General features: G+C 37.3%; 1 protein-coding gene across 12 annotated transcripts in view; it reads right to left on the bottom strand.

Annotated features, from left to right (window-relative positions):
* mef2aa (myocyte enhancer factor 2aa) overlaps positions 1-17,875 on the bottom strand; it is a 97,172-nt gene extending 79,297 nt beyond the window's left edge. For 3 of the 12 annotated variants that reach the window (XM_067418911.1, XM_067418912.1, XM_067418914.1), the window contains exons 1-2: positions 13,672-13,866; positions 10,013-10,155 (exon numbers count right to left, since the gene is read on the bottom strand). The gene's annotated coding sequence lies outside the window, so the exon portion shown is untranslated. Of the gene's footprint in view, positions 1-10,012; positions 10,156-13,671; positions 13,868-17,626 lie in introns of those variants that run through there. The other 9 variants (XM_067418918.1, XM_067418909.1, XM_067418913.1 and 6 more) reach the window with 7 other exon arrangements.
* Positions 17,876-22,607: the final 4,732 nt, after the last annotated feature.

Here is a 22,607-nt window from a genome sequence, read left to right as displayed (position 1 = left end):
CAATTGTATGATTTATACAAAGATTTATTCTGACTTTTCTCTCTTTCTCTCACCCACTCTCACACACTAACAGCGCTATATACACAGACGTCCGTGTGATCTCTAGATGAGATGTTTACATGGAACCATTCTTCGTATGAAGTGATGGCATGTTTTCCTGGATCTCTTTGCATGACTGTTCATCAGCACATACAGAAAGAGAGTCATCACCAAATAGAACTCATTACATCCCCCCACTAATGTACATAGAAGTGTCTGCCCACCCTCAGAACACCCCCAGTTTTGCCCACAGCCACCCTGCGAGCTGTGTTAACTGGCATGGCGGTCTTTTGATGTTGCGCAGATCTCAGCTCAGAAATGATAAACAGATTTTCCTCCTCAGGGAACAGAGGCTCATGAGTATTAAAGATGCCGTGCATTAATGCATAACATGAGCACATAACTCACAGTAACATCCTCTAGACAGCTATATCACTGAAAATTCACAATACTGTTGTGACTGTTTCAAAACCTTGTGAGCTGTCTACATAGACGATATTTTTGGACATCACAGCCACATTCAAACCTTCAATGGATCCTTCACACATTAGAAATCCTCTCTATTGTGGATCTGCAAAACTACAAAATCTACTAGTTGGGGGACTGCCACAACATCTATCCTAAGAAAATCCTATAATTAGGATGGTCCGCATCAGATGTGTTTGTTAGGAGGCATTAACATAAGATAAATTGTTGAATTTAAAAACAGCTGAATGGAGCACAAAGGAATGAAACAGAATCTAAGTGTCTCAATTTAACTCAACAAATTGCACCAGTTTTACGTGGTCAATACAATCATACTAAAAATACTTTTACGTGTGTTGAAAGTTGTTATAACGTTACTCTGTGCATTTCCACTGTGGCTGCTTTTTGACACTTGTTGCACATTGTATATTAATATTAGAATAAAATAAAAGCAGGATGACTTGTGTTTCTAAATAATTTTTATATATATTGTACGGTGGAGAAAATTTTGTATTTTTATTACTACAAATAAAGTTATTTTTCATTTTGCTATGTTAGCCACAAAATAGTGTTGTCTTCGTGTTACTAGCAGCAAATCAAGAAAACGTGATTCAAACAATAAGACTAACCGTGTTGAGCTATACAACAATGATTAGCTTTCTGTCCTTAAAGGTATCCAAACAGTTACCCATCTGTCTAATAAAACTAAGTATATTAAAGGATATTTAGTGTTTCTATGGTTTCTATAGAAGTGAAACTGGAAATCGAGGGTAATGTGGATATAATGTCACTGACACAAGTCGTTACAGTGGTAAAATGGCTGATTTCTCTGGATTTTTAACATTGTTCTAAAAACATTTGGGACAATGCAAGTAAACATTGTTCTAGTGGTTTATGAATATTTCGATCCAAAAGTTTTACATATTGTGCCTTTAAAGGGGATGGATTTAAAGACACAACTTTTCCAAGCGTTTTTTTACCGTGCAAATTGCCAAAACTGAGACATGGCATGCTGTGAGCATGCTAATTAAAGCACCAGTACTAAAAATATCGAATCTACAAAATATATTAAAAACAAATCTAGAACTCGGTAAATGACTAACCATCTACGATGACTAATCTCTGCACCCAAATACAACAAAAAAATCCTCTCTTTAGCACTCCAGCTGTCACGGCAGACATCCAATCCCTTCCTCTGACTGACCTGTGAGATACTTCAGCTTTTTACGGGAAAACTTTAGAACGGCTTACAATAAATATTTGATACTATGCTCTTTCCCTATGACATTTCAATCCTCTTCAGTCCCACTGTTCTACAATACTCCATTATGTAAAAGGTTTACGCAATCTGGGCAGCATGGATGCCATTGACTCATAAACTGGGAAAGGTTGTGAACTAATGATATATATATATATATATATATATATATATATATATATATATATATATATATAGAAAGACGCATGCACAATAATCTCTCAAAAGACAAATACAGACATCATAGCAAAAAAAGAAAAAACATTGCAAAACAAAGCAACATGTCATTTGTTTGAAATCTGAAGCAAAAAGCTGTTCGGGTTAAAAATGCTTCCCCTTGTGTGATTTTTCAAAATGGCATGATGGCAATCCGACCCATAAGCTGTATCTTTCTCTGGGGCCCTTGAAGAAAAATGCTATTGCAGAGTACCCTACAATTTTGAGAGCCTGTCACACAAAAAAACATCTATTTGGCAAGTCAAACTATTCTCTTAATTTCATTATGGGCTGAAACAGTAGAATCCACTTAGTGTTATTTAGCCGAAGTCTGTTGATAAGTTTTGCAGAAGGTTCAAACCACTCTTTTTTTGCTGTAAAAGACCGCCTGATGAGAAATGGTTTGAGAAAATAGCGGACAAGAAAAGAGAGAAAAAAATGTTGCTAGCATACATGGTCCAGAGAGGCTGCCGTGATGATTTTTACTTCCTCCATTCAGCACAAAAACAATTTTAAAATATAGATATGCTCTTACATAAACGTCTGCTTGCAGCTGCACTGATGTTTATGCAACGTACTGTACAATGGAGGCACTTCTTTAGAAAACGCTGCTCTTTAACTAATGGACTTCTAAATGTAGTCTTTCTTAACTCTACGCAACAAACTAATGTTTGAAGTGCACAGATATGCATTGTCTGTGTATGTTTGCTTTTAGGTTAGTGGGAAATCTCGTCTGTGTAGCATAACAAATAATGATTTCTTTTGATAAGGCAAATCTTTCAGTTGCCTTATTCTAATGAGTTCTCACATATGCAGAGAAACAAAGTGCAAATATTGGGTTAGTGATATGATACTGTTATTCCTGAGTGTGGCAGATAAACAAATTCATCACTGAATCTGAAAGGATTTACATACTGCTGATGTCATGTGCTACAGCGAGTGAGAGAAGGGGCCAGAGATGTGGCATATTGGTTGAAGGGAAATGCAGGTTCGAATCTGACCTGCGACGTGTCCCGATTCCATAGCCAATAAATCTAGCCTAAAGACAAAGAGAGGGTTCTAAAAATAAGCTGGAGAGACAAAGGGGTGTAGTGTGGCATTGTGCTAGTGAGAGAGAAGCCCTGCTGCTTGCTTTCCCAGGAATCTTTTCAGCCCAACTGTTCTCCGATAGCCTATGGCCTGACTGGGTGGTTAGTGACGGCCTTGCTCTCTTCCCATGTGTGCTCTGAAGCAGGCTAGCAGCTAAGCCACTGACAGACAGTCAATCGGTGAGGGGGGGCTGTGCAAGAGATAAGACCCCGGGTGTCAGAGATGCTGGCCAAGTATGGCCACGGAGCAGCTGAGATACCAGGCCCCGAGTACTATTTCACCTGGATCAGCAGAGAGAGAGAGAAAGCTGGCAACAAGCAGAACTTTATGCACTTGTGGTTGTAGTACAACCAAAGAGTTTAAGAACACAGTGACATGACATAGTGCACTTGGCGAAATCAATCAATGTATAGTGTGACCTCAATTTCGAGCCTCTCTGACTTAAACACTCCACTAAAATTAACATTAAAACAAGAAATATGCACATTCAACCAATTCCATTATTAGCCAGAGGATGTATTTCTAGACTGACCCATATCATAACATTCTTATCGTGACATGTACATCGTATTGTCCTGTGTACTACGCTGCGTTTTAACTGCTTAGACTTTTACTAAGGGAGTGGCGTCATGTTTTCCCTCACTGTAAAGTGCCAGCACCAGAGGGAGGGTGATGTCATGCCTGTAAAACTGATACCTCCCTGTCCTGGCTTCCACTTCTTTCTCCTTACATGGCAGAGGTCAACTACTTCATATCAGCTCCCAAACGAATAAGCCTATCTCAACAGGCTTTCTCTGCTTTACTACAATATCAAGGTATCGGCATTGCAAGCCGATTGATAAATAGATAGGCGCTGCTGACCTGTGAACGTTAATCTAATCAATGTTCAAAATCAATGAAAGAGAAAACCTAATAAAACATGCACAGGCTACAAAGATTTACTATGGTTAACTATTCACAATATTCGGTTACACCTCAGAATGAGATACAAGGCTATGGAGAGAAAATCTTGACTACAGCCAAAGCACCTGAAGCTATCAGATACTGTTCTAAGTCAAGTCATGTCATACTGGTTTTAAATCATTAGGATCTGCAACAAAAAAGTGCTGAATTCAACTTAACTGAATGGTCCTTATGGAGAGAAAACAGGCTGATGTTTCTCCGAAGCTTGAGATTGTTTCCATCCGGCAACAGAATAAAAATCAAGATGGAAGAGGACCCTGCTTTAGTCGAATTCTTCAGCTGAACACCAGTAAAATAAAAGACCCATTGAAATAGCGTTGTGTTGAATATGGATCTAAAAGCACGGGCAATTTCCCTCTCAGCACAGTTAAGACAAAGAGCTCCATTTACATCTAGGATGGAGCTTTTTACATGGACATCCTGCTATCAGTGTGCTACAGACAGTGGAAAGATGGAAAATATTCCAGGTGGCCTTAACAAATCACTGGAGTCATATATTACTGGGATTACGTCTTTGCAAATTCAGGGGATTAGGGTAATTTAAAACTCCCTCACAGTTAGATGTGACAGTGTGCCAAAAGTATATCGGCAGGGTTCACAGCCAGATCGGACATGTGTTTAGGGTTAGAGAGGAATCGTGCTGTACAAAAGACAGCAATTTCAAATGCTGTATTCTGAACTGATCTACCTGTCATTATAATGATATAAATGCCTAATCACCAGCATGGTTTCCTCAATGTTTTTCTTTCTTCCCACAGTAGCTCATGGTTGGAATATGTCAGTGCTAAGCTAAACTTAAAAAAAAAAAAAAAAAAGATGTCAAGTCAGTAATTAAATCTCCACCAATAACAATTTACAGTATGGTCCTCTGATCGTCATGTATCATATTTTACAACCTTTTGCAGCCACAAACTCACCACATCTCTCCAACAACTGGGAAAAACACGGATGAGGGCCCCTTTTCTTCCTGTTTGTAGAGCACAGCTGCATTATTTCCTACTGTGCCACAGGTTCTGACTTGACTTGAACCGCAACAATGCACATTCATGATTAACTGATACAGTGTGACAAATAAAAACAACATTCCTTTGGGATGATCTTTTTCATCAGTAATTAATCATAGTTTTATTTCCTTCACAAGTGAATGAATTACCTCCATCTAGCATTATCATTTAATCGTTCTGTGAGGTTCAAGTAAGTTTAAAGAGAGAACTGTGCTTCTGGCAGTAGGGAAAGTCTTGTTAAAAAAGGCACACCCAGAACAAGTAGATGGTTTTTCTATTATGATTTACATGCCAAACATGCTTTCAGTTCACTGTGACATAGGGCTGGGCGATTTATCGAATTTTCACAACATTGTGTTGGGAAATGCTTTTCCCAGCACTATAAAATTAAGCAACATTGTAAACATTGTGATTATTTGAATGCACCTTTTAGCCTCTGATGTCAAATGCGTTTGAGTTATATTAGTCTGCCAAAAGGAATAGTCTCTATGACTTCTTTTTTTAAGGCTTTATCAACAAAAAAGGTTATTGTTTATCATTTTTATTTATGATGATGTATTATTATCAAGATGTTTATGTTTTTCACAATTAGTAAAGATTTCGATAAATATGCCTTGTTTATATTTATCTATATTGTATTAACTAACTATTAAAATTTTAGTTGGTTGCTCAATTCCTCTTACTGATAAATAAATATTCTATCCTATCCATCCTATACTGATTTTGTGTTTATTTTGCCATCACTGATTGTGAAGAAAGTATAAAAATTGGTGCTAGTGGTGTTTTTTGCTCTGCTAGTCTTTGAGCTGAAAGCATTACAGTCACCCGTAGCATAAAATGAATGACAGATGATGTGTCATTATTCAATAACAGTTCCTTAAAACTACAAACACAGTGATGATAGAAAGCAATAATGTGGCATGAAAACAACATCACATTCAAAAACCATCTACTATGATATAAGAGAAAAACAACACGCCAGAAGGGATGTCAGCTCAAAACAATACAAGCGCGGCATTATGGTTCCACTGAGACATGTTTCTCTCTTAAGGTGTGTCCACAATAACATCCAATGCTGATATCCTAAGCATGCGGAGCAGCACACGGCTGCAGTTTGAAGCACATATCAGTGCCCACAGAGCAGAGGTAATGAGAGACAGTAGGGGGGTCGGCGGAACACAGGTGCAGACTGCGTCAATCCTCCGAGCCATCAGCCGTGCCTGTCTCTACCACACGTTCACACGAGCCCACCTCAGAAGCCACACTTGCTTACGCATACCCTTGGTGGCATCACGTGACGCATGGAGGGCTGAGAGAGATGACTTTCACAAGCTTTAAAAACTTCTTCTTTCCCATATGCTCTGTCTCACTTTCAGAAAGGAATACTAAGTTGCTAGAGAACATTTTACCTTAACAAAATTGCTATTAATCATACAAAAGTATTTTCAGTGAATAATTATAATTGTGCAATTTGAAAATTATCTATTCAGAGATAACTAAAACATGTGTCCACTAAAACATATCATTCCTGATATTTATACACACAAACATACACATATAAATTTGTATATACTTTTGGGGCAACTTACAAAGAATAATATTGTAATCATAAAGGAGCATTAACGAAGCATACGCAGCTTATATACACCGTTCCAAAGTTTTATGAATGTCTTTTACGCTCGTCAAGCGTAAAATTAATAGCAAATTATTTTTCATAAGTAGTTCATTTTTTTCTTCTTTGTTCTTCTTTTTTATAAAATATTTTGCATTATGTTAAACCAAGGAAAATAGTATGCCATGGCCAAAGCCTCAAACATTTGTTTTTTTCTGAAAATGTCAGCATGTCGTCTTTATACACCATACATCTGGAATGTAGGTTCTCAGCAAAATTCATTAAAAAAAATTCCCCAACAGAGGACAAAAATGATTTGCTGGGTCCCAGAAGGATAAAGAAGCACTCTGATGAGAAGTGCAACAACAGATAAAAGACATAATCCTGATCACAGTGGCACTTCAAGATAAACCGGCACTCATAGGAGATCATAATGAAGCTTGTGTCAAGGCTAATCGCTGACCCACAAAATGAGATAATCTACGGTAAGTTACCCTCCATGGACTACACGGATTAGTGTTCAGCACTTGACGGTTTTTGTTTTGTTTTGGTCTGGTGTTGAGTAACATGGAACTCCTGCTTATGCTGCCCTTTTAACCCCGAGTGGGCGGCGTGGTGGCAGGGTGAGGAGGCAGAGAGGAAGAGGATCAGTAGGGAAAGAGGATTAGCAGCTTTGGGCTGCTGCTCTGGCTCTAGGCTCACACCCATGATGCCAGCCACGGCCTAGAACGAAGGGGACACCTGAAGCCAGGTGCTCATGCATAACCGCACCTTCAGGAAAGGTGAAGGAGACAGGAAGGAGGTTGTCGATCCTTAAGCCGCTCTGCACTGTTCAGCAGCGCATGTGCTGAGTGGACCGTATAGGGTGGCTTAACACCACGGGTCACATCCAAGGGCAGGGCAGTCGAAAGGTCAACAATAGTTGTTTCTTTAGATAACGCAGACGTGGCTTTCCCGTTGTGCAACACTAAAGAAGCAGATAATTCAAAGCAGATGGCATGTTTTCAAAAATGCTGTTACATAAAATATGTGGGGTCTGAAACAATTGGCTTTCATAGGTAAAGTTATGTCTATATGCAGAGACCAAATTTGAAATTACAATTTCAATCTAACAATAAATACAATGTTCCCTGGAAACTTACGATATTAAAAATAGAAATTTGATACAGTGTGGCTATGCTACTCTGAGACTACAGAGTCTCCATTAAATTTCAGAATCGGATGGACAAGCATTAATGTTTTATACCCTTTAATGAATGTTAGAAGTTCAATGGATATTCCTGACAAAACGAAACTACTAAAATGGAAGTACATTTGTTTGCAAATATTTTGGTTGGGTAACACTGGCTACTAATTCCAGCATTCTTGTCTAAATTCTCTTCTTGATTAGACTTGAAAGCTTTTCTAGGGAGTGACAAATAGAGAAACAGGAATATATTCAGCTGACGTGTGTCTAGCCAGATAATTCTCAGTTGTAAGTCCTTCTCACATGCTCTTATTTAATTATAATCTGTGCATGCTTTTTTGCCCCAGCCATTCTGCAACACTGGCGATACATTTTAAATACGATTTAACCAATACTAACTCTCAAATCTTATCCACATGTCAGAAAGTGAGCTGTATTTTTATGTGGTGAGGAGGCCTGTGCCAACGTGGATGCTAATCCCCAAGCCAATGGTTTGGAAATCATCATCACTACATATTAAGAAGCAGCCTAATAAAGCTAAAACTGAGGAGCCTAAGAACCTGATAGATGGTTTTATTTGGCAAGTGAAATGGAAACCTATTTACAGCTTGCAACAGACGCAGTTGTGTGTGCATGCGAGTTAAATGAGGAGCTAATATTTTGATACACGTCTTAAATGATGGTTTTTGTTTGCCTAACATGCTCCCCATATCCTCTGGTAACTTATTTAGAATCAAAAGTGTGGCAATGTGGAGTGGTGGTGGGACAGGAGGCAGCCAGAGGTTTCTGGTTTTGGAGCTGCTACTTATGGGGTGACCCCGCTGGGACAGCGTACATTCCAATGGGTTAGAGAGCCGATCCAAAAACCACAGATAATAGAGAGGGAAGTCAGCGCAGACTAAAACCAACTGAATATATGCATGTGGATGCATATTCATAACTCTGCCCTTTACGGTGATAAAAGCAGCCCATTTATAGGCCTTTTATTGAACAAAAAAAAAAAACTCCGAGATGTTCCCAGAGGAAGAAAAAAGGTCTACATTGCCCACACAAGCAAACTATGGCTCAAACATTATCTGCTGGGCTCAAGATTCTGCATCCTGCCTCCAGGTCTCACGGGAGAATGCTGGAATCTCCAGCTCAATGATAGGGTTCCAATAAACAATGAATCACGCTGCTCTGAGCAAGCGTGAAAGAGAGCCGTTGCACAAAAAGAAAACCGAGCGTGATTTAATGGACATGGTGCAGAAGTATGGCACATTCCATAGAGCTGATCTGAAAAATATTTAGAACAGAACTGCTAAAGAGTCTTCACACTCTGGGAAAAAGAACGGGCCTTGAACAAGTAATGAGCATGATGCGTCAAATGCAATGACGTCCCCTGAAAACGGCTTGTTTCCAGTAAGTATTGCACAAATGTGTCATTAAATATGTCATTGAGTGGTTTTGTTGTTACTTGTTTTGGTTTATATTGCAAATGTATGACAACCATTGAACATTTCACCTCTCAAAATATCTAGTTAAAAAAAGTATTTTTTTTTATTTCACAGAATTCCACAACCTTGGTCTCTAAATAATAGACTGAATCACATTTTCAGCAGCAATTAATACATGAAAAAAATCTCTCTCTCTCTCTCTCTCTCTCTCTCTCTCTCTCTCTCTCTCTCTCTCTCTCTCTCTCTCTCTCTCTCTCTCTCTCTCTCTCTCTCTCTCTCTCTTTTTTTTTTTTAAATGTACAGACTAACAAAATTACATACCAGTGCCCTTGTTTTGAAAAGGTCCAGCCTCCACTTGTTAAATAACATTTGTGGCTAACTTTGAGACTGAACAACGCATCCTTTGCCAGCTGCAGCTGACTCAAATAAGACACTTAAGAACAGGGTGTTTCACTTTAAATTCAGCTAACGTGAACCATCAAATTAAACACTACAGCTTCTGCAATGCCAGTGTAACTCCTATTTGAAACAAGACCAACAACTTGTTTTCAACAGAGTTTCACCATATAAATCATATTGTGCATGTTGAGTATAGCATTAGCAGCACTCAACATTAGATGTCAACTGACCATATGGCACTGTATCATGTTTACTTCATTAGATTTAATACAAAAAAGTGAGGCTCTGTGTAATTAAAACAGATGCAGCAGTGTTTGACAGGAAGAGAAGAAGAGCTGAGCTTACCCTAACAAACGAAGCAGCGCAATCCTCAGTCCTGGACCCAAAATATCCAGCTCAAGTCTTATTTACGTTCTTTCTTCCTTTGCGTTTAATGCTTCTCTCTACTTGGAGCTTCCTGGTGCTTTCTCCTCCTTGGGTAAAATGCCCTGTTCGAGGGGGAAGGGAAGAGAGGAAAAGTGTTTCGCTCAGTGATTCAGAAGCATGGTGTAAACGCCAGCCTTCTCTTTCTGACAACCAGCGTTAATTGCAGATCAGACTCGCCCACACACTCCAGACTCTCTCTATTCACTCTCTCCTGGAAGGAGCTGAGAGCAGGCTGTGAGATTGGAGTGCTATGAACAGCACAGTGGGAGATGCTCTAACCCCCACCCTGCGCAACACCAATCACCACCTCTGGAGCTTGACTTCACCACAGCTGACTTTATTTCACAAGAATGGCACAAGCATGGACTGACACCCATGGGACGATGCATACTGACAGAAGAGGTACAAGTGCACCATAAAGCATAAGCTATAAATCTGATGCGTTAAATCAGACGAAGTGTAAACTGCAGTCTGCAGCAAGCCTAAGGGAGACATATTAAGAAGTGGCCCTGAGAAAACTTCTACAGCCCAAGTGCGCTCTGATCTCAAGCTGTAAGACGCAAGAAGTCTAACCGGAAAATCATATTAGATACTGATTGCATGGAATTTATTCAACTACATTAGCAGTGACTGGGGTCGAAAAGAGGAGTGATTTAAATGCAATTAATGTACAAAAGAAAACAACCCCATCAAATATTGGAAATACAAGCTTCATATCTAGTTATAAAGAAACAAACAAAACATCATAAACAAAAGATGCTTTATTAACAGAGCACAGCAGGACACCAATTTCAAGTGTGATGTTGTGCTTTATCGGATTTGTAGAGGGGCATGCCGGGTGAACAGCATTCAGAATATTAAAAGAATTCCTTCGCTGACTAATTCATTGTCAAGTGTGTAAACAGAAAGCTATTGAATTTCAGTGTGATGTTTTCGGTGCTGACTTTGCACCCATGTTTAGTTTGGGCTTATTAAACTATAATGAAGTCGCACAGAAGGCCAGATGGAAAAAGTGTGATGGCATATTATACACTTGACTGGGATATTAAATCTTTACAATGTACCTAATATGAAAACGAGGGCAGCAAAACACATTTTTAACATGGTTTGCAACAAACTGTTTTAATGTGTGTTATTTGTACTGTTAATGGGCTAATCAAACAATAACACAAAACCAATTCTGACACCAAGGTTGAATACATTTCTGTACATTATAAATATATACTTCATATATGCTTACAGTTTACAGTACTTCTCTATGACTTTCTATTAGTTTATTAACTAATATGCACACACACACACACATATTATTTACTTGTATATACAGAATACGTATTATGTTCATGTTGTATTGAAAAATGCTGTTATTATAGATTTTATAATTATAAATTGATTACAGATGTGCATGAAGTATAATATAATACGTGTACAATATAAACACGCACTAAACACAAAAATATACACAATGCATGCATATCTATTTACTAATTTAAATGTTAATATAGTTGTTAAAGTGAGTGCATTGTGCAATGCCTGATTTTTATTTTATTTTATATATAACACTCATTTATATTTATGTTACATTAAATAAAGCTCAAATCTAAAACATGACCCATATTTGTTTTTGCTTCTTTTTAGGCTATACCATCTCTTTGAGTAGCTTGAAATATTGAACTAATCAATGAATCTATAGTGTGTTGGGCCCTGACCACTGGCTGAAAGCTTCTTAAAAGCCAAACAATCAGAGGGACAGAAATTCTTCCTGAGGTAATTTTCATGATGATGTAATTAATGCTTGTCCGACAAGACCATAGGAACACAGCCTCATATAGCCTTTGACATTCGGACTACAGATCAAGACAATATGGCTTACTTTTGTATAAGTTTGATAAATTTTATATCTTTATAATTTGAGATCTACTTGTGAAGGTCAAAATGACATAGCATCTTGTAATGTTGCGTTTACAGCAAGTCTAAGACACTTAACTGATAACTAAATGGCAGACTACAGGGCCATTAACAGAGGCATGTGTAATCTTACAAGCACAAGTACTACACTCTCTGGCTGTGGATGATTAGGCTGTTCCCTCACTGTGCATGTTAAAGTCAGCAGCTCTTGCAGAAAAGACAATGAAATGAATTACAATGAAATGTTTGTTGCAATAAAAGTAATGCATTTAAAGCATCTAGCTTTATCTGATCTTTTTTAAGTAAAGTAAATACTAAAGCTAATATTTTTAAACACGAATTTATGAAGTTGCTGAGACCACATACCAAACCATTCCTTCAAATGAATCCATTTTATATTGTATTAGTCTAGATTCTTTCAAATATCTTTGAGAAGCCATTTTTTTATAAGTAATAAAATGGAATGACCCAATTGTCAATAAGTGGCAATACAAGCTCAAAATATATTTAATTTTACTTTCCTGCAGTATGACCTTGCAGATGAGTCACAATCTGGTACCACACAATAGCTAGACCTCTCACTAGTTTGTAACGAGACCTTGTGACCTCATGAATAACGTTAAATCACAAGTGAAATTAATATGCTATTATAAAAATAATTGATGGCATCAATTTACACTTGTCTCAGTTTATTCACTAACATATAGACTGTACAAAGACTCCAATAAACCCTGCGACGCTTCACTGATATGACACTTCGTGCTTTTCCTATCCAAATCTCTCCAAGAGACCAGCACCATCTACATATCAGACAGAAAAGTATTTGCAGCCATTTTCCTATTTTTCATTCTCTAAGTTTGTCATAACAAAAGATCAATAACTTTCACATAGGCTAATCTTTTTAAATGGCTATGCGGAGGTAAATGTCCTACATTGTAACGCGGTTGACTGTGAGTGTTAAGATGTAAAACTTTACTAATTACAGATTATTGTCTAAAGTGCGACAAACAAGTTGTATGTGCTAGTTTGGGTGCTTTAAACAACTTCTCCTGTCAAAAAGCCAGCTAGAATGGAATACATTGGCGTAAATCTGACGTGCAACAGCCACAGTTGCATATATTAGGAGACAAAACAAAGTCAAGATAAACATGTCGCACGGGTTCTGAAGTTGAACTTGCCCTGTTCTGAAGTTCTGAATCTCTGCAGGTAACCCTCTTCAACCAGTCAATGCTTAGAGGATTTTAAAGTACAATGTCCTCACAAACTCTGCACTTACAGTAACATTTTTACAATCTGCTATCTTTCCAGGCTTCATTTTTAATCGCCCCTCCAGAAACATTCAACACCGCCCGGAAAATGATGCGAGACTAGAGCGCAACTATGCCAAGTGTCAAAGTGGACTGAACCCAAAACCACGCACGAGCTCTTCTTCACAGAGAATTACGAGTACGGAAAATAGTGTTGTCCTTCAGTTAGGTGCTCGCGACTCGGCACCAAACACTTCCAGATGTCTTGCCGACCACTAGACACACACATGACACACATGTTTAGCTTCCCAAACGAATTCTAACGCGTTTAATTTGCGCTCATCCATTCTCACTCCTCGACTCCCTCCTCTTTCTCTCTCTCTCTGACTGCTGTGTAACATTGTTGCTATTTATGCCACTCACCTTTTTTTCTTCGCGGTCCCCCTCGCTGTATATAGATACTGTGTATCAGTGACTCCCGTGGATACACTGTGACATAAATGTATTTTCAGTCACATTGACACACGGCTTCTATTTTCGGGAGCTGGGCTGACAAACTCAGAAGAAGCAGCAGTCGCTCTTGTCACAACACAAGCTCCTCCCCCAAATGACGAACACTAGACGGAGTCAAGCACCTACGGCAAGCCTATTATTCCTTACAACCAGGTTCAATCGCCATATATAACTGTTACTTATGTTTTATTACAAGAAAAGTATGAAATGGTGACATAGTCAAAGACATGTCCAATTAATTCCAACTACTTAATTATTAACATTCTTAAGTTACTAGAACCGATTCAGGTACAGTAGCTATATGGTAGCTTGGGCCTACTTAATTCCACCTTAATTCCATATTAATTTCTTACCTCACAACTTAGAATTTTATTTTAACTTAAATTTTATGTAATGATTAGTCAAATAGACGTATTTATTGTTTGATTAAAAGTTTTAAATATGTTAGAAATCTTACAAGTAATTATCAGCAACGCATAATAGTGTCCATTTAAGTCTTAATAAGAAAACTGAAATACTAGAATGCCTAACTATGGAATAGGTTAACTAAAGTAGGCAACTAAATCCTAAAAGTAAAACTGGAAAATGTAGGCTACCAGCAATACCTTGATTACACAGGCTAGTCAGAAGTGTGCAGTAGCCTACTTATCTAATACAGGGGTTTTCAATCTTTTAGATGCCACTGACCCCAAATATGATCATCTCTATATGTGAGGGACTGCCATCCTAAAAATGTATAAGGCATCTGTTTTTTATAAACATTCAATTTATACACTTTTTAAAACTACTTCCAGTTATATAATTATATATTTTGTTTTACTAAATGTAGTAATGTGTTAGTATATGCATTATTGTCTTGTTTATTTATTTAATTTTAATCTAATTTGCTTTATTTAATAGATTAATAACTAATATTTTTATTTTAATCAAATTTTTATTAATTTAGATTTAATGTATTGCTTTATTCATTCATTTTAATCTATTTTTTTATTATTTATTTACAGTTTTTTCTAATCTTTTCCACTGACCCCAACACTCTCAACACCCTGGGAAAACCCCTGAGATCTCTATAGAGTCCAATGGAGAGAAAAAATAATTAGGAGCAGTTTAAGGTGGCTACTAGTAAAGGATAATTACTAGTAAAACTAGTCACCATTGGATTATTTCGTAGTAATTAAAACACCAAATACAAACAAATTAAAATAGATTCTAGATCTAAATTATTAAGGAATATTTGCAAAAGGGCTTGCCATAAAATGCCGCCTCCTCATCCTCCACCTCCTACTCTAGCCTACTCGTGTCTTATCTTTAGTTTAAAAACAAATACGAAAAACGCAAGAACTGCAACTTAAGCAAGATGGAAATAACACGAAACAAGTCGTAGCCCACATTGTGTTTTTGTCCAAAGTAAAAGCGATAAACAAGTGAGCGCGCCAGTTAAGGAGAAAAGGAAATGAAACGGCTCCCTAACCGCCACACATGACATCACCGTGTTTAACAGTTTGAGAAGGCGCGGAATCAACCCGAGTAGGAGGCTTTATGTTCGTCATCGAATCGAGGAAGTACACTGGCGCGCAAAAAAGTTATTAAGTAAAAAAAAGACGCCGCTAGTAGATCAAATTCTCCACAGCAACCATTGCTGGATGCTTGCTAAAAACCGTTACGTCACGCGCAGCGCAATTTAATATTTATTATGGTCGTTAGACTGGCACTACCTTAGATACGATTGACGCAAGTTCTATAAAACAACAGTAACAATAGGGTCAGTGCATTGGAAGTGACATGTTTCTCATCCAATCCGATCCCTCAGCGGCTTGTCACAGACCAATCAGACAAAAGAGGCTGGCTGGGGTTTACGTCGCATGTGTCAGAGTCACGTGTAGGTCTAGTTGTAGGATCTGTGCGAGAGGTGTGGTACTGAACATGAGTTGTTTTTGCTGGGACTTAGAGGGAATTTGTATTAGCAGCGCTTTTCCACATGGTACAGGCAGGATATTAAATGATATACATGTTAAAACAATGCAGAACACCCATAGATAAATGATATACATGTATAAAAATCTGTTTGTTTTCCTTTGGAATCAGTTTTGTAATTAGCCACCTAATTACTAAACTAAAGTGAAAGTGTTATCACTTTCTAACCCGCAGGACAGTAACTTTGAGCTTCACATTGCACCTGGGCACAGGTCTTGGAAGTAAATAAGCCTGTAAGCAATCATCATAGATTCTGGAAACTGGCAGCTTAGTCATAATGTTTATTAGCCTATAACTATCTCTTTAGCCTACTTTTTGCAGCTACTTTGAGTAAACAGATGTTTGCAGCATGAATATAATTTATTGACCATTTTAAGCTATAACAAAAGTTTAAGATTTAAAAAATTAGTCTTTTCCTCACTGATTTTTTTTAAAGGATGTGGAACGACCATCCTTCTATGCATGGATTTTGTTTTGTTTTTTACACTGGTTATGTCACCTTACCATAAAATGGCCTCATGTCCATATTCCTTCATGAATTAAATTAAATACAATTTTAAAAAATACAAAATTTGTAATTTGACTTTTTATAGTCATAATTTACATGCACAATAACAAAAAAGCACAACCAGCATGACAAGTATCAAGTCCAACAAACTTCTAAGTAGGCTACTTAAATACAGCATTTTAATTTCTTAAGACAAGTACTTTTTCCTATGCTGGTGCCATCTGAAATAACTAAGCTACAATAGAAGATATAGCAACAGAATCAAACTCGCACTGAATCCCTTGAAAATAGCTGTGGATATTGATGAAATCGCTGATTATGTGGACTCGATGACTTCACATTTTTTCATATTCTATTTGGAGCCTTGTAAAGCTGGAGCTGTGCATAAAAATAGTCCCATCAGGGCTAGGCACATACTCCGGATCCCCTGTGCAAACACCCATTGGCACCAGAACCCTAACAAACCACAATGAACACCTGTGATCTAGAGATTAGCAAGACGTTTTGTTCTTCTTACATCTAATTTAGTGTTTAATCAGCTGTAACTGAACATTTTACATAATAACTTGTAAGTAGGGAAAATATTATTATGAAATGCAAAATGTTTAAGTTTAAAGCAATTAAATAAATAAAAAATCAGTGTAGTACAGGCAAAGCAGACCGCTAACATTGAAATATTACTTCATATTAAAAATTGAACCAAAAATGAGCTGGAAACCATTAAAAAAATCATCCTAGAGAGGTCCACTGTTCACATTTCCAACTCTCTAAAATTGAATGAAAATGTTATTCAAGTAAAATGAAAGTGGCGCAATCCTGCAAAAAACGTACAAACCTGTGGACAACAAATGGACAAGATGTTGTTTATTAATACATATTTTCCCTATTTTATATATATATATATATATATATATATATATATATATATATATATATATATATATATATATATATACATATATATATATATATATATATATATATATATATATATATATATATATATATATTATATATATATATATATATATATATATATGATCAGGCCTGTCAAATGATTAATCACATCCAAAATAGAAGTTTATGTTTATACATAATATATGTGTGCTGTGAATAATTATTATGTATATAAACACACACACACACATTTTATATATATATATATATATATATATATATATATATATATATATATATATATATATATATATATATATATATATATATATATATATATATATACATATATATATATAATAGTTAAATATTATGATTTATCTTCGAGCTTTAGTCTACTTACCAATCACAAGCAGTCAGGTCATGTATTAATATTTTGTATACAGTACACCTGCCCCATTGCCCCTCCCCCTCTGTGTATCTCACCTGTTTCTTGAGATGGTCGATTACCTTCACAGAACCTGCTGCCAAGGCCTTCCTCAGGTTTCTTTCTCTGTTGTGCCACTCTTACTTTCTTAATTACCCTTTTATTACTTTAATTATCTCTCTTTCTCTTTCTCTTTCTGTCTTCCTTTCTCACGTTCTCTCTTTCTCTCTTGCTTTCCTCAAAGCCAGACCAGCTGGCTTTGAATGGCTTTCTTCTTGCCCCTGTGAGGCCTGACTTCACACTCTTGTCCCTGGGTCTTTCTGCCGGAAGGGAGCTGGGCAACAGAAGTTTGAAGGGTAGGATCCCAGATGGACGCTGACATGCTGGGCATGCGTGTATGTGACAGGGCTTGGCTCAGGGGAGTGGTGGACCAGCCGCAGCTGTCACTCACCAATACTGAGGGTGTTAGATGTGTCTTGTGTCGTTATTATTCTTAATAAAAGTGAGGAGAGAACAACAATGCCTGACTGTTCACACGAGATGGAAAGAAAGACGCAGAACTCCCTGTCGGTTTGCTTTCTCATAATAAAGCCTTGCCAGTGACACCACCATTATTTCCAAGTATCATTTTAATTGCCATTGGAAGTCATCTAAATACCAAACAGCAACATTTCAAATTGTATATTGCCATGGTTTCAACAAATAATGACAAAATAAGCCAGCTGAAGCACTTCAATTATGTGCCTGCCTGAAGTTAAAGTTTTGTACTGATAGGTCATAAAGACCCAGAGAATTGCACTAGGGTTTATAAAACACTCAAATAGAAGACAGCTGACATTTTCAGCAGTGTACCAGACCACCAAAATAGCTCCAGACTGCTTAGATACTATGCCACCAATTAAATAAAGGATATTATAATATCGCTCATATAACACTATTAGAGCACCATCAAGTTAGAGTTTTTGTCTGAACTTTCTTAGAGTCTTTTTGAACAACATGCAGGCTCATTGGACTCAAGAACGGAAGGTTTGTTTTGACTGCAGATTCTTGATTAACACATCATTACAATTAGAACTATAGCCAGAAGCCAAACACCTTCAAATATCTCCCTCATTGTCCACAGTTCCTAACATGTGCACAGAAATGGTAGCCTGGTCTTACCAGACTCTCGTACATTTCATTTGTACATGAAGGAAAATTCAAATTGAGCGGAAGTACGTAGAAGGGCAGAGCCAGGCTACAGAAAAGGTTCCTCAAAGCAAGATTCTGGTATAATCTGACCTTCTAAAAATACTAAATTCTTATTCATGTTATTTTAATAAAAGATTATTTTGATACAATAAGTTAGGTATCATGAACTAACAACACTTTTAAAGCATACAGGTTCATTTAAAGTTGTATAACATTGTATTGCATTAGCTATTGTGATTTAACATGAATGGGTATTTTTATAAATGAACATTGACCTAGACTAATAAAGGCAATTGTTTTTCACTGTTCGTTCATGCTACCTAATGCAATTACTAATGGTGATGAACTGAACCTTATTTGTAAAGTCTTACTTATTATTAAACACTATTCTTTAAGCTTTTTTGTCAAAATTTGAGCATCTATGCCATAGAGAGAGACTGAAGGTAGGACGGCAAAATAGAAAAAGGAACTTGAATAGAGCAAAGGTATGGTACAGATTGAGTCTATGCATTGGATAACTTTGCTGAGGCTCTAAAAATACCCTGTGTCTCACAGTCTGGCTCTGTTCTCTCATTACCGCACGTAATTAACACTGAGCATGCCCTGCCAGTACTGAGTAGCGCAGCACCGCACACAACTGTCACATGCTCAAGCTTCTATGTAACATATCTAATCAAATCCTCAGAAGTTTTACTTTTTTAGAAGAACTACTTTTTTCTCCCTTTTGTTCACTCTGATGTAAGTAATATCTGAGCTTGTAATTATACAGCTGACACTCTCATAACTTTATTTTCCATGTCCACCCCCCCCCCCCACACACCTGATAAATTCAGTATGGTTATTGTATCCTTCACATTGTCTCTCCATTTCAACAAGTTACAGACAGCTGCTTCCAGAGACAATAAAAGCTCTTTAATTTGCCCACCATTTGTTGAAGTTACTGTACAGCACCATTTATAAGACAGAGCCATTTTGCACGAGCCATAGCGAGTTCATTAAAAATTGAGCAAGGTCAGAAATGAAACCGTTCCTCCCATTTTTCATGCAGTCCCTAATATCAAGAATCATTTAATTAATCTCGCAAAATGGCCTCAAATTAATTCACTTTGACACGTAGCTGTCGGGTAACGTGGCTATAGAGATCTACTTGATAAACAAGATTGAAGTCAGAAAGGTTCCAAAGATTTTTTTTATCACCACAATGATCTAAAGCTCTGAAGCAAATAGCAGAAATTTGTTTAATAATGCTAAACTATTCACTTAGTGTAGTTAAACGCAATAAAACTTAAAGAGACCTAATAATTATATTTCTGCATAAACACCACACATTAAGGTGTTCAAAACTGCTTGTTTGTTATTTTCAGATCCTATCTAATCTCCAATATAATAAATCATTCATGATTGCCTTGACACAACCTTCATGATAATGTTCTAGTTAGACGGCCTCTGCTTGTATTCAAGTGCCCTCTATCTAATACAGTCTGTTATCAACCAAAATATTGAACATTGCTTTAAAAATAAAAATAAAAGGGGTAATAGGAACAATCAATATCCTTGTGCACTTTACAGTACCTTAAGTAAGGATGGTATGGTAGACACCATAAAAAGCATTTGATCAATAAGACCAAATACAGAACTAAAACACAGAAGCTTTTATCACTTCACTTCAAGACCTTGTACTAAAATCATTAACACATGAGCAAAGAGTTTCCAGAAGAGATATTCATTGAACACCTGACACAATACTGTACATCCCTCACTGCTCAAACTCACTGCAAAAGTGGTATGGCACTAAGAACAGATACTGGTGTGTTTAACCAACTGGAATTTAAAGGTGAAATTACAATCATACATGACCAACAACCTGCTGAGGTAGCCTAGTAATCTTTATGTTAAGTTTAATTGCTAAAGAATTTACAAAACAATATATATGTGGTTTAACTAAAGTCATTTTTGCTCATTGGGTGAATTGGATCATTCAAGGTCAACAGCAAAGACATTGGTTAATAAAGTGAGATTAAATATATAAAGTACACTATATTGGCAAAAGCCTCCAAATCATTGAATTCAGGTGTTTCAATCACTTCCGTGGCCACAGGTGTATATCAAGCACCTAGTCTTGCAAACTGCTTCTATAAAGAAAAGAAAAAAAGAATGGGTTGCGCTCAGGAGCTCAGTGAATTTAAGCGTGGTATCGTGATAGGTTGCCACCTGTGCAGTAAGCATATTTGTGAAATTTCCTCACTACTAAATATTCCACAGTCAACTGTTAGTGGTATTATAACAACACAATTGAGGACAACAGCTGCTCAGCCACAAAGTGTTAGACCATGTAAAATTACAGAGTGGGGTCAGCGTATGCTGAGGTGCAGTGTGCAGAAGTCACCAACTTTCTGCAGAGCCAATAGCAACAGACCTTGAAACTTTGTGTGACCTTCAGTTTAGCTCAAGAACAGTGCATAGAGCGCTTCGTGGAATGGGTTTTCATGGTCGAGCAGCTGTATCCAAGCCTTACATCATCAAGTGCAATGCAAAGCATCCGATGCCGTGGTGTAAAAAACGCAGGCACTGGACTCTACCTGTTCTCTGGAGTGATGAATCACGCGTCTCTGTCTGGTAATCTGATAGACGAGTCTGGGTTTGCCAGGAGAACGTTTAATTTTTTTACTTGCCTAACTGCCTTGTGCCAAGTGTAAAGTTTGATGGAGGGGGGATGGTGTGGGGTTTTCAGGGGTTGGGCATGGCCACTTAGTTCCAGTGAAAGGAACTCTTAATGCTTCAGCAGACCAATACATTTTGGACAACTTTGTGGGAACAGTCTGGGGAGGGCCCCTTTCTGTTCCATGACTGCACAACAGTGCACAAAGCAAAGTCCATAAAGACATGTATGAGGGAGTTTGGTGTGGAGGAACTGGCCTGCACAGAGTCCTGACCTCAACCCGATAGAACACCTTTGGGATAAATTAGTGCAGAGACTGCGAGCCAGGCCTTCTCATCCAACATCAGTGCCTGACCTCACAAAAGCACTTCTAGAAAAAATGGTCAAAAAATCCCATAATCAAACCTTGTGGAAAGCCTTCCCAGAAGAGTTGAAGCTGTTACGGATTAAGAATGGGATGTCATTAAAGTTCATCTGCATGTAAAGGCAGGCGTCCCCAAACTTTTGGCAATATAGTGTATTTTTGTGTAATTTAGCATATTTATTTATTTATTTATTGCAGGTTTATTTGCATTTCACTAAGGATTTGCAGTTTCTATTCATTTTGATGAATACTAAATCAGTTTTTGTGCAAGTAAGATGAGTAAATGCATGCTTTTATTTAGTCTAGAACTACAATACAATCATGTTTACACTGAATCTCTGCACTTACTCCCGATTTCTCTCAACATGGCGACAGGAGAGGAGTCAGTCAATAAATGGGAAAACAAATGTGAAAAGTAACTCAGGTAATACCTGAAAAAAAGATTGATTTTGTAACTCACTTTACTTGTAATGTTACCCAAACACTGTACACAAAAATATGAATTTTGTATCAATGTTTGAAACTCATGGCACACAAAAACAACTATTAAACCCTGAGCACAAACAAAACCAAAGTTTCTGTTTGTCTCACTACTGAAGCATCCCAACATGCTTATGCTGATTCATGTCTGAAAGTCATGTAAAATGCAGAGGGCCAGATCCCCAAGGGAAACATGTGATTTTCACTTGCTCTTATAACCTGACTGTGATCACTGTGGCTTTGTCTGCAGATGGAAAGATCTGTGAAATCGTTTGTCTACTCTCCAAATGTTAAACCCAGAAGTAATACATCAAATAATCACTCTGAAAGACATAGAGGGAACACT

This window comes from Pseudorasbora parva, chromosome 16, assembly GCF_024679245.1.
Source record: "Pseudorasbora parva isolate DD20220531a chromosome 16, ASM2467924v1, whole genome shotgun sequence".
Lineage (NCBI taxonomy): Eukaryota > Metazoa > Chordata > Actinopteri > Cypriniformes > Gobionidae > Pseudorasbora > Pseudorasbora parva.
This window is presented reverse-complemented; position numbering and strand designations above follow the sequence as displayed.